The 12,562-nt window shown below is 40.2% G+C and overlaps 1 long non-coding RNA gene across 1 annotated transcript in view; it reads left to right on the plus strand.

Annotated features, from left to right (window-relative positions):
* The window catches only part of LOC148000496 (uncharacterized), a 107,993-nt gene extending 96,376 nt beyond the window's left edge, over nucleotides 1–11,617 (plus strand). The window contains exons 3-4 of the long non-coding RNA XR_015639751.1: nucleotides 9,690–9,841; nucleotides 11,380–11,617. This is a non-coding gene — a long non-coding RNA (uncharacterized LOC148000496). The remainder of the gene's footprint in view (nucleotides 1–9,689; nucleotides 9,842–11,379) is intronic.
* Nucleotides 11,618–12,562: the final 945 nt, after the last annotated feature.

Consider the following 12,562-nt stretch of genomic DNA (forward strand, 5'->3'; position numbering starts at 1 on the left):
GGTTATGGGTCCAGAAACCGGAAAGGGAATAACAATCAAAATGTAAATAAGAAATACTCAAGTTAGTAAAGATAAAAAGTAAAAATCAAAATTGAACAGTGGGAAAAAAACAACAACTTTATGAAAATCATAGGCAAATGGATGGAACTGGAAAATGTCATCCTGTGTAAGGTTTTTATTTTTAATGGGAATGCCCTTGCATTCAGGTCATAGATATTCAGAATTCTTAATTTTCTCTTGGGGGATTTTCCCTTTAATGAAATATGAGTGTCTTTGTTCATCATACTTATAACTTTCAGTTGAAAGTCTATTTTATTGTATTTTAGGATGGCAACTCCAGGTTGTTTTTTGAGCCCATTCCCTCGGTAGAACTGTTGCCATCCTTTTATTCTGAAATAGTGTCTGTCTACGTTAATGAGGTGTGCTTCTTATATGCAGCAAAATGCTTGATATTGTTTGTGTAGCCCATCACACAGCTTATGTCGTTTTATAGGTGAGTTGAGTTCATTAATATTGAGAGACATTAAAACCAGATGACTGTTGGTTCCTGTTATATTTGCTATTGTAAGTATTTTTTATGTGTTTGGGGTTTTCTCCTTTAGGCTTTGCTGTGAGATGTTTAATATGTTGTCTTTTCTTTGTTATAGGTATCTTCCTTATATTAAACTTTTCCTTACAGGATTCTCTGTTGTCCTGGATTAGTAGATAGATACTGTTTGAATTTAGTTTTCTCCTGGAATATTCTAGTTTCTCCACCTATATTGATTAAGAGTTTTGCTGGGTACAGTAGCCTGGGCTGGCATTTGTGTTCTCTTAGAGTCTGCATGACCTCTGACCAGGCTCTTCAGGCTTTCATAGTCTCTGTTGAGAAGTCTGGTGTAATTCTGACAGGTCTGCCTTTTTATGTTATGTGGCCCTTTTCCCTTGCAGCTTTTAATATTCTTTCTCTGTTCTTTGCATTTAGTGTGTTGAGGATTATGTGACAAGAAGAATTTATGTGAAGAGAGGGAGGTAAGACCGGTCGAATAAGTGTCGTCCCATCGCCGTGGGGAAGGTACAGTCTAAGGAGGCTTGTTTCATAGGAGAGATCAAGCACTCACTCAGGGAGAGAGGATTAAGAGTGAAGAAAAAGGATTTAATCAAGTTCTTTTTTTTTAATTAACTTGAGTATTTCTTGTATACATTTCCAGTGTTATTCCCTTTCCCGGTTTCCGGGCAAACGTCCCCCTCCCACTCCCCTTCTTTATGGGCAATCCCCTCCCCATACTCCCCCCCCTTGTCGCCCTCCCCCCAACAATCTAGTTCACTGGGGGTTCAGTCTTAGCAGAACCTAGGGCTTCCCCTTCCACTGGTGCTCTTACTAGGATATTTATTGCTACCTATGAGGTCAGAGTCCAGGGTCAGTCCATGTATAGTCTTTAGGTAGTGGCTTAGTCCCTGGAAGCTCTGGTTGCTTGGCATTGTTGTACATATGGGGTCTCGAGCCCCTTCAAGCTCTTCCAGTTCTTTCTCTGATTCCTTCAACGGGGGTCTTATTCTCAATTCAGTGGTTTGCTGCTGGCATGCGCCTCTGTGTTTGCTGTATTCTGGCTGTGTCTCTCACGAGAGATCTACATCCGACTCCTGTCGGCCTTCACTTCTTTACTTCATCCATCTTGTCTAACTAGATGGCTGTATATGTGTGGGCCACATGTGGGGCAGGCTCTGAATGGGTGTTCCTTTTGCCTCTGTTTTAAACTTTGCCTCTCTATTCCCTGCCAAGGATATTCTTGTTCCCCTTTTAAAGAAGGAGTGAAGCATTCACATTTTGATCATCTGTCTTGAGTTTCATTTGTTCTAGGCATCTAGGGTAATTCAAGCATTTGGTCTAATAGCCACTTATCAATGAGTGCATGCCATGTGTGTTTTTCTGTGATTGTGTTACCTCACTCAGGATGATATTTTCCAATTCCATCCATTTGCCTACGAATTTCATAAAGTCATTGTTTTTGATAGGTGAGTAATATTCCATTGTGTAGATGTACCACATTTTCTGTATCCATTCCTCTGTTGAAGGGCATCTGGGTTCTTTCCAGCTTCTGGCTATTATACATAAGGCTACGATGAACATAGTGGAGCACATGTCTTTTTTATAGGTTGGGGCATCTTTGGGTATATGCCCAAGAGAGGTATAGCTGGATCCTCAGGCAGTTCAATGTCCAATTTTCTGAGGAACCTCCAAACTGATTTCCAGAATGGTTGTACCAGTCTGCAATCCCACCAACAATGGAGGAGTGTTCCCCCTCCACATCCTCGCCAGCATTTCCTGTCACCTGAGTTTTTGATCTTAGCCATTCTGACTAGTGTGAAGTGAAATCTCAGGGTTGTTTTGATTTGCATTTCCCTTATGACTAAAGATGTTGAACATTTCTTTAGTTGTTTCCCAGCCATTCGGCATTCCTCAGCTGTGAATTCTTTCTTTAGCTCTGAACCCCATTTTTTAATAGGGTTATTTGTCTCCCTGCGGTCTAACTTCTTGAGTTCTTTGTCTATTTTGGATATAAGCCCTCTATGTGTTGTAGGATTGGTAAAGATCTTTTCCCAATCTCTTGGTTGCCATTTTGCCCTAACCACAGTATCCTTTGCCTTACAGAAGCTTTGCAGTTTTATGAGATCCCATTTGTACATTCTTGATCTTAGAGCGTAAGCCATTGGTGTTTTGTTCAGGAAATTTTTTCCAGTGCCCATGTGTTCCAGATGCTTCCCTAGTTTTTCTTCTATTAGTTTGAGTGTGTCTGGTTTGATGTGGAGGTCCTTGATCCACTTGGACTTAAACTTTCTACATGGTGATAAGCATGGATCGATCTGCATTCTTCTACATGTTGACCTCCAGTTGAACCACCACCATTTGCTGAAAATGCTATCTTTTTTCCATTGGATGGTTTTGGCTCCTTTGTCAAAAATCAAGTGCCCATAGGTCTGTGGGTTCATTTCTGGGTCTTCAATTCTGTTCCATTGGTCTATCTGTCTGTCTCTGTACCAATACCATGCAGTTTTTATCACTATTGCTCTGTAATACTGCTTGAGTTCAGGGATAGTGATTCCCCCTGAAGTCCTTTTATTGTTGAGGATAGTTTTAGCTATCCTGGGTTTTTTGTTATTCCAGATGAATTTGTAAATTGTTCTGTCTAACTCTTTGAAGAATTGGATTGGTATTTTGATGGGGATTGCATTGAATCTGTAGATCGCTTTTGGTAAAATGGCCATTTTCACTATATTAATCCTGCCAATCCATGAGCATGGGAGATCTTTCCATCTTCTGAGGTCTTCTTCAATTTCTTTCTTCACAGTCTTGAAGTTCTTATTGTACAAATCTTTTCCTTGCTTGGTTAAAGTCACACCGAGGTACTTTATATTATTTGGGTCTATTATGAAGGGTGTCATTTCCCTAATTTCTTTCTCGTCTTGTTTCTCTTTTGTGTAGAGGAAGGCTACTGATTCATTTGAGTTAATTTTATACCCAGCCACTTTGCTGAAGTTGTTTATCAGCTTTAGTAGTTCTCTGGTGGAACTTTTGGGATCACTTAAATATACTATCATATCATCTTCAAATAGTGATATTTTGACTTCTTCTTTTCCCATCTGTATCCACTTGACCTCCTTTTGTTGTCTGATTGCTCTGGCTAGAACTTCAAGATCTATATTGAATAAGTAGGGAGAGAGTGGCAGCCTTGTCTAGTCCCTGATTTTAGTGGGATTGCTTCAAATTTCTCTCCATTTAATTTAATGTTAACAACTGGTTTGCTGTATATGGCTTTTACTATTTTTAGGTATAGGCCTTGAATTCCTATTCTTTCCCAGACTTTTATCCTGAAGGGGTGTTGAATTTTGTCAAATGCTTTCTCAGCATCTAATGAAATGATCATGTTGTTTTGTTCTTTCAGTTTGTTTATATAATGGATCACATTGATGGTTTTCCGTATATTAAACCATCCTTGCATGCCTGGGATGAAGCCTACTTGATCATGGTGGATTATTGTTTTGATGTGCTCTTGGATTCCGTTTGCCAGAATTTTATTGAGTATTTTTGTGTCTATATTCATAAGGGAAATTGGTCTGAAGTTCTCTTTATTTGTTGGGTCTTTGTGTGGTTTAGGTGTAAGAGTAATTGGGGCTTCAAAGAAGGAATTTGGTAGTGCTCCATCTCTTTCAATTTTGTGGAATAGTTTGGATAATATTGGTACGAGGTCTTCTATGAAGGTCTGATAGAATTCTGCACTAAACCCATCTGGACCTGGTCTCTTTTTGGTTGGGAGACCTTTAATGACTGCTTCTAGTTTCTTAGGAGTTATGGGGTTGTTTAACTGCTTTATCTGTTCCTGATTTAACTTTGGTACCTGGTATATGTCTAGGAAATTGTCCATTTCCTGCAGATTTTCAAGTTTTGTTGAATATAGGCTTTTATACTAAGATCTGATGATTTTTTGAATTTCCTCCGAATCTGTAGTTATGTCTCCCTTTTCATTTCTGATTTTGTTAATTTGGATACACTCTCTGTGTCCTCTCATTAGTCTGGCTAAGGGTTTATCTATCTTGTTGGTTTTCTCAAAGAACCAACTTCTGGTTCTGTTGATACTTTCTATGGTCCTTTTTGTTTCTACCTGGTTGATTTCAGCTCTCAGTTTGATTATTTCCTGGCTTCTACTCCTCCTGGGTGTGTTTGCTTCTTTTTGTTCTAGAGCTTTTAGGTGTGCTGTCAAGCTGCTGACATATACTCTTTCCTGTTTCTTTCTGCAGGCACTCAGCGTTATGAGTTTTCCTCTTAGCACAGCTTTCATTGTGTCCCATAAATTTGGGTATGTTGTACCTTCATTTTCAGTAAATTCTCAGAAGTCTTTAATTTCTTTCTTTATTTCTTCCTTTACCAGGTTATCATTGAGTAGAGAATTGTTCAATTTCCACGTATATGTGGGCATTCTTCCCATATTGTTATTGAAGACCAGTTTTAGGCCGTGGTGGTCCGATAGCATGCATGGGATTATTTCTATCTTTCTGTACCTGTTGAGGCCCGTTTTTTGACCAATTGTATGGTCAATTTTGGAGAAAGTACCATGAGGAGCTGAGAAGAAGGTATATCCTTTTGCTTTAGGGTAGAATGTTCTATAAATATCTGTTAAGTCCATTTGGCTCATGACTTCTCTTAGTCTGTCTACGTCTCTGTTTAATTTCTGTTTCCATGATCTGTCCATTGATGACAGTGGGGTGTCCTACTATTATTGTTTGAGGTGCAATGTGTGTTTTGAGCTTTAGTAATGTTTCTTTTACGTATGTAGGTGCCCTTGTATTTGGGGCATAGATATTTAGGATTGAGAGTTCATCTTGGTGGATTTTTCCTTTGATGAATATGAAGTGTCCTTCCTTATCTTTTTTGATGACTTTTAGTTGAAAATTGATTTTATTTGATATTAGAATGGCTACTCCAGCTTGCTTCTTCTGACCATTTGCTTAGAAAGTTGTTTTCCAGCCTTTCACTCTGAGGTAGTGTCTGTCTTTGTCTCTGAGGTGTGTTTCCTGTAGGCAGCAGAATGCAGGGTCCTCATTGCATATCCAGTTTATTAATCTATGTCTTTTTATTGGGGAGTTGAGGCCATTGATGTTGAGAGATATTAAGGAATAGTGATTATTGCTTCCTGTTATATTCATATTTGGATGTGAGGTTATGTTTGTGTGCTTTCATTCTCTTTGTTTTGTTGCCAAGACGATTAGTTTCTTGCTTCTTCTAGGGTATAGCTTGCCTCCTTATGTTGGGCTTTACCATTTATTATCCTTTGTAGTGCTGGATTTGTAGAAAGATATTGTGTAAATTTGGTTTTGTCATGGATTATCTTGGTTTCTCCATCTATGTTAATTGAGAGTTTTGCAGGATACAGTAACCTGGGCTGGCATTTGTGTTCTCTTAGGGTCTGTATGACATCTGTCCAGGATCTTCTGGCTTTCATAGTTTCTGGCGGAAAGCCTGGTGTAATTCTGATAGGTCTGCCTTTATATGTTACTTGACCTTTTTCCCTTACTGCTTTTAATATTCTTTCTTTATTTTGTGCGTTTGGTGTTTTGACTATTATGTGACGGGAGGTGTTTCGTTTCTGGTCCAATCTATTTGGAGTTCTGTAGGCTTCTTGTGTGCCTATAGGTATCGCTTTCTTTAGGTTAGGGAAGTTTTCGTCTATGATTTTGTTGAAGATATTTACTCGTCCTTTGAGCTGGCTGTCTTCACTCTCTGCTACACCTATTATCCTTACGTGTGATCTTCTCATTGAGTCCTGGATTTCCTGTATGTTTTGTGACCAGTAGCTTTTTCCACTTTACATTATCTTTGACAGTTGAGTCAATGATTTCTATGGAATCTTCTGCTCCTGAGATTCTCTCTTCCATCTCTTGTATTCTGTTGGTGAAGCTCGTATCTACAGCTCCTTGTCTCTTCTTTTGGTTTTCTATATCCAGGGTTGTTTCCATGTGTTCTTTCTTGATTGCTTCTATTTCCATTTTTAATTCCTTCAACTGTTTGTGTTTTCCTGGAATTCTTTCAGGGATTTTTGTGACTCCTCTCTATGGGCTTCTACTTGTTTATTTATGATTTCCTAGACTTCTTTCATGGATTTTTGTGACTCCTCTCTATGGGCTTCTACTTGTTTATTTATGATTTCCTGGAATTCTTTCAGGGATTTTTGCGATTCCTATCTGTAGGCTTCTACTTGTTCTCTAAGGGAGTTCTTCACGTCTTTCTTGAAGTCCTCCAGCATCCTGATCAAATATGATTTTGAAACTATATCTTGCTTTTCTGGTGTGTTTGGATATTCCATGTTTATTTTGGTGGGAGAATTTGGCTCCGATGATGCCATGTAGTCCTGGTTTCTGTTGCTTGGGTTCCTGCGCTGGCCTCTCGCCATCAGATTATCTCTAGTGTTACTTTGTTCTGCTATTTCTGACAGTGGCTGGACTGTCCTATAAGCCTGTGTGTCAGGAGTGCTGTAGACCTGTTTTCCTGTTTTCTTTCAGCCAGTTATGGGGACAGAGTGTTCTGCTTTCAGGCGTGTAGTTTTTCCTATCTACAGGCCTTCAACTGTTCCTGTGGGCCTGTGTCTGGAGTTCACCAGGCAGGTCACTTGCAGCAGAAAAGTTGGTCTTACCTGTGGTCCCGAGGCTCAAGTTTGCTCGTGGGGTGCTGCCTACGAGCTCTCCGCGGTGGCAGCAACCAGGAAGATCTGCGCCACCATTTCCGGGAGCCTCAGTGCACCAGGGCTCCAGATGGCGTTTGGTGTTTTCCTCTGGCGTCAGAGATGTGTGCAGAGTGCAGTCTCTTCTGATTTCCCAGGCGTGTCTGCCTCTCTGAAGGTTTAGCTCTCCCTCCCACGGGATTTGGGTGCAGAGAACTGTTTATCCGGTCTGTCCTAAATTCTTTTGTTTTATTGATGAAAAATGTCCCTGGTTAATTTTAAGCAGTGTGGGGCTGAGGGTGACAAGTGTGCAGGCCTGCTAACAAGCAAGCTGCAGGCTGTGCGTGGGCAACAGCACAGCTCAGGCCAAGTCAGCATAAGAAGAGTTTCAAGGTGAGGAAGCCAGCACAGAAACAGGGATGTATTGGGGTAAGTTGGGCTAGAAAAGGCCTCGATGATTTGGACTAGCTTGAGTAAAACTTGTAATAAAAAAGGGACAAGGTAATGGTAAATTGTTTTTATGTATGCGTTCTTTTAGAGTTATGTTTTAGTCTTTGGACCTGATTAGAGATAGTTTACACCCTAGACATGAGAGAGAATGGGTTTGGGAAAAAGAGTCCTCCCAGACTCTCCATGGATGCTTTGGAGAAAGAGAAAAACTTACAGAGCTCTCCTAGTAACAGAAGAAAGGCAGGAGATGTCCTGCCTCTCTGCTGGCTCCTATTGGAGAAATGCTTCTTTCTGGTTCTGGGTTCCATAGGTAGGATATCTGAGTCCCTTCGGTGGGACACCATCTAGTTTTTCCCCTGTATGTCTATTGTCTGGTGCACCAAGCTGTCCATGTCTGTCAGTTTATGTCTGTGGTTTTTGTTTCTTGTTGTTTAAATGTTTTATGTTTCATGTTCAAAAGAAAAAATGGTAAAAACTTTATCTGCCAGTCATTCACACCTTGATTTGGTTTTAACTCGTTTCAAAAAAAGGGAACAAATGAATAAAAAACAGTTTCAATGGGCCTTTGGAGCCCTGTACCTGTAGCTAGGAGCCTAGGTCAGCTGGAGAAGCTGCCTGGGGGCAGAGCGTCTACAGGAGCTGATCTTAAAGGCGCCAACAGCCCCTCAGCTTCTATGGTATGGGAGCTGATGGCTGTTTCTCTTAGAAAAATCCCTGACTTATTATTAGACTTAGCAGGTGACAAGGTGCTTCTCTTAAAATCACAGCTAGAAAAGTAAAAATGGTGCTTGGTCTAAATATTAAAGACATGTGTAGCCACTTCAATCTTGTTTCTGACTGGTTTTAAATGTATAAATATGCTCTACATGCCTGGGTCATAGATTATTGACTTTTAGGTTATTGGAGATGGTTATAAAATTATAACGTTGGTAACAGAAAGTTGACATAAAACTGGTAATTTGGATACAGTCATTCTAGACAACATTTGGCATGAGCCAACCTAGGGAAACAGGTCTAAATTGAGATAATATTTTTATGGAATTCTTATCCTAGAAACCAGGCTTCTAAAAGAATTTAGGGCAATGTCTCTTTGTTGAGGTATTGGAGACCACACCATCGTGCGTTCATATGTAGGAATTGGCAATCAAACTTTGTAGCATGAAGGATAGACTCTGTGTCTTGGAGACTAGATCGTTTGTTGGAGGTTGAGTTTTGCTTTCCAAAGTTGTGGTTTGCCCTGAAGTTACCTGTATTTTGATGCTAATTCTACTGCCCCAAGGGAAGCTTCCTAGTCTTACTCAGAACTCAGATGACTTTCAAAGTTGTGGTTGTGCTCTGGTGTTACAAGGAGAACTTAAGGATTGTGATTTAGGATTGCCAGTGTTACATTGACTAACTCAAACTTATTTATAATTTAAAAAAATGGCTAATACCCTTATTATGTAATTTCATCACTTCTTCAATGTAAGAAGTTAAAACTTTAAATCTTTCAGTGTATCTGGAAATTTTTACTACAAACCTTTGCTCTCAAAATGAGCTTCAACATTTGGGGAATAGCTGTTACACTACTCAAGAACATTTAAGAACTCAAACTGGATTGCCTAGACTTAGATTGCCTTAACAAGGGAGGACAACGATACCAGGCAGATTATAGGCCTTACATAGGAACAATTATTCAAAAAATATTATTCTTTATTATCCAAAAGAATAATGCTAGAGACAGTAATTTGATATACAAGTCTATTTATAAATACAAGTGCTCAGTGTCCTCAATTTAATCCTAGAGGACTTGTCTTAATAAATAATATATTAACAATGTCTTAATAAATAAACAGGGGGAATTATATCCCTGTATGCTATGCAATTATTTAAAAGTACTCCTTTTATATTAATTATAAATTTGGATGCCAAGGAACACTCTGAGTTTATGGCACCCTACAACTAGGCATACTTCTGCCTAGGTGAAATAGAAAGATCCACATATTGGCATGAACATGTCCAGGTATTTTTATGTGGAAGAGGGAATCTTTGTGTTTTTTTCTACAGGATGCTACAGAAGTGTGCCAGCTGCCTGCGTGTCTGGTGAGACATGCTGATCCTGGGAGCATGAAGATTCAGCTCTCCTGGTTCGGGACCGTGGAGTCATTCCTGTGCCCTTGAAAGAAGATGGAGACTTTTTAGGATTTACCCTCACCGAGGTATCTGGGGTGGAAAGTTATATTTTGGGAGAACATATGCTCCATCCTCACCAGCTGTTAGAAATATACAACCATACCTTGGTTGTTAATAAACATCATGAGTACCTGCTCGCCCCAAACCATACTTCTCTGGCATGTTCATCAGGGCTGACTACCTATGTAATAATATCTGAGTTCCTGCAGCAGCACGATTATTGTGTATGAGTACAATTACTCCCCAGAATCAGCATACATGAGCCAGAGACTTTTCTTAAATCCTAGGAAAAGGGCTTTCCCCACAAAGTAAAAAGAGAACCAGTAACTGCCATCACTCTCGCGGTTCTCCTAGGACTAGGGGCTGCGGGTGCAGGCACTGGCATCACTTCCCTAGTTACCTCCCATCAATACTATAACCAGCTTAGTGAAGCCATAGATAAGGATATTGCTGAATTAAGAGATGGATTAGCTAACTTAAAAGATTCAGTTGCCTCGTTGTCTGAAGTAGTCTTACAAAATAGAAGAGGCCTAGACTTAATCTTCCTACAACAAGGAGGACTTTGTGCAGCCTTAAAATAGGAATGCTGTGCTTATGTAGATAAGACTGGACTTGTAGAAGACAGTCTAAAAAAGGTGAGAGTTAGCCTAGAAAAACGAAGGAGAGAGAGAGCAACAAGAGTCTTGCTACAAAAACTGGTTTTCTACATCCCCATGGCTCTCTACCCTGTTGCCCTCAATTTTGGGACCCCTTGTGGGCCTACTTTTGTAGATTTCCTTTGGTCCTTGGGCCTTTCAGCGACTTATATGCTTTATTAAATCACAAATAGATTCTGCTTTGCCTAGAAATTCCGATTCATTGCTTGGAGACCAGAATAGCTGAGGAGAACCAGAGAGACAATGAACAAGATGAGGTGCCTACAACATATCAGGAGAGGCTCGATTTCCACAATCTCTTATATTAATGCCATCTGGCCCCTACTCTTTCGCCCCTGGGCTCAAATAAGAGGAATGAGTAGATGACCCAATGTAGCCATCATCAACGACGGGCAACTTCCTCTGACCCTTGACCAATCTAAGACATGGAGCCTTGAGGGCAACAAGGTGATCCTATGACAGATAAGGCTGGGGTTCGAGAGGTAGATCCTAAGACAGAGGTGGCTACACCCTGTTTAAACGTATGGGTTGGTCAAATGCTCCTCGGCCCAGTTTCTCCCCCAATAAACACACACGTATAGCCCAGTATGGTGTGTTACAGCATAAGTTCATTCCTAGCCATTGGGGTGCAGTCCTAACTGCAAGAGTGGCTCGCCATGGCCGAGCTGGGCACTCTGTGAGGCATGTCTAATCTCTCTTAGGCCACTACTTCCAGCTAATGGTCTTTTATAAAGAAAAATGGGGGAAATGTAGGGAGCCATATTGGATTTGAGCCTGGCCACTTTTTGACTCCATGGCGCAAAGTGGCTAGGTGACTCTGGGCTGTTTGGCCACAGATATTCACCCCTAAGATGACTGCCATGAAGTCTTGAGATTGTTGGACAAAAGCCTCTCCCATGAATTTACAGCACAGGAAGATAACATTCAAGGGATGCCTCAGCTTGAGCAGATACCAGTTATCTCCTGAGTCAACACCCGGTGTCTCCACCGCATGACCTCATCGTCTACCGCCTGACCTCTTTGCCTCCTGCTATCACTGACTATATCCTCATCCCTCCATCCTTTGTGTTTCACAAAGGACACTCCCCCTACCTGAAAGCCTTAAAAGCTGGAACGTTCACCCCAATAAATGAGACCTTGACAATAGAATCTTGCTTGGTCTCCTTCTCCTCTCGCCCCCCATAGGCCTATGAGTAAGCATACATATAAGACTACAACCAGCTGAGTCATTTGTTGATGTTGTTGCTGTTGTTATTGTTGTTATTGATTGTGTGTATATAATTTCAGGTGTGATCACAATGCACTAAATTGCCAATTAGGGGGTTTATTCTTCCAGTAGGCTGATTCTCTGACTTGCAAATGAATGAAAGGACAGTAGGGGAATAACCCTTCTAATGACCTAGCAGCTTTGGAGAGGAAATATATATATATACCTTGGGATGGAAAACACATGAGCAGCTGAGAACACTGTAGATTTTTTGAGAGCATCCAGGTTTCATTTCCAGCAACATAAGAGTAGCTCACATCTACCTCTAATTCCAGTTTTAGAGGTTCAGAGAAAAGCTGTTCACCTCCCTAGTCAGGCAAAAATTTACCAGGCAGGAATGGGGAAAAGTCACATAAACAGGAAAAAAAACCCATATACATGAAATACAAGTGAAATTCTATTTTGGTGCCCATAATCATTTTCAGTAACGAACATTGCCAAGAACAGTAGCACAAATGTTAATGCAAGCACTTGGAGGCTAAGACAGTCTGATTTCCATGAGTTACAGTGCATTTTAATCTACTTAGTCACTCACATTATCAGACTAACCTCACGAATACCCCCGATTTTTTTAAGTAAATGTAATTTTCATTTGATTCATTGGTTGACAGTAGATGTCACAAGAACTTTGACTTTGATTTACTTCTTATACTATAATCATAATACATATTGAATCTTTAACAAATTCTCATATACATTTAATCTCAGTGCCTGTGAATTATCATTGCTAGCTTTCCAATCTTCTATAAAAGAGAGAGCTAATGAATAAATTAATATTGCTAACTCTGTTAAGGAGTAGATGAGAATGTTCCTTATGTGGTTGT

The sequence above is a fragment of the Rattus norvegicus genome, chromosome 16 (assembly GCF_021556685.1).
Source record: "Rattus norvegicus strain SHRSP/BbbUtx chromosome 16, alternate assembly SHRSP_T2T, whole genome shotgun sequence".
Lineage (NCBI taxonomy): Eukaryota > Metazoa > Chordata > Mammalia > Rodentia > Muridae > Rattus > Rattus norvegicus.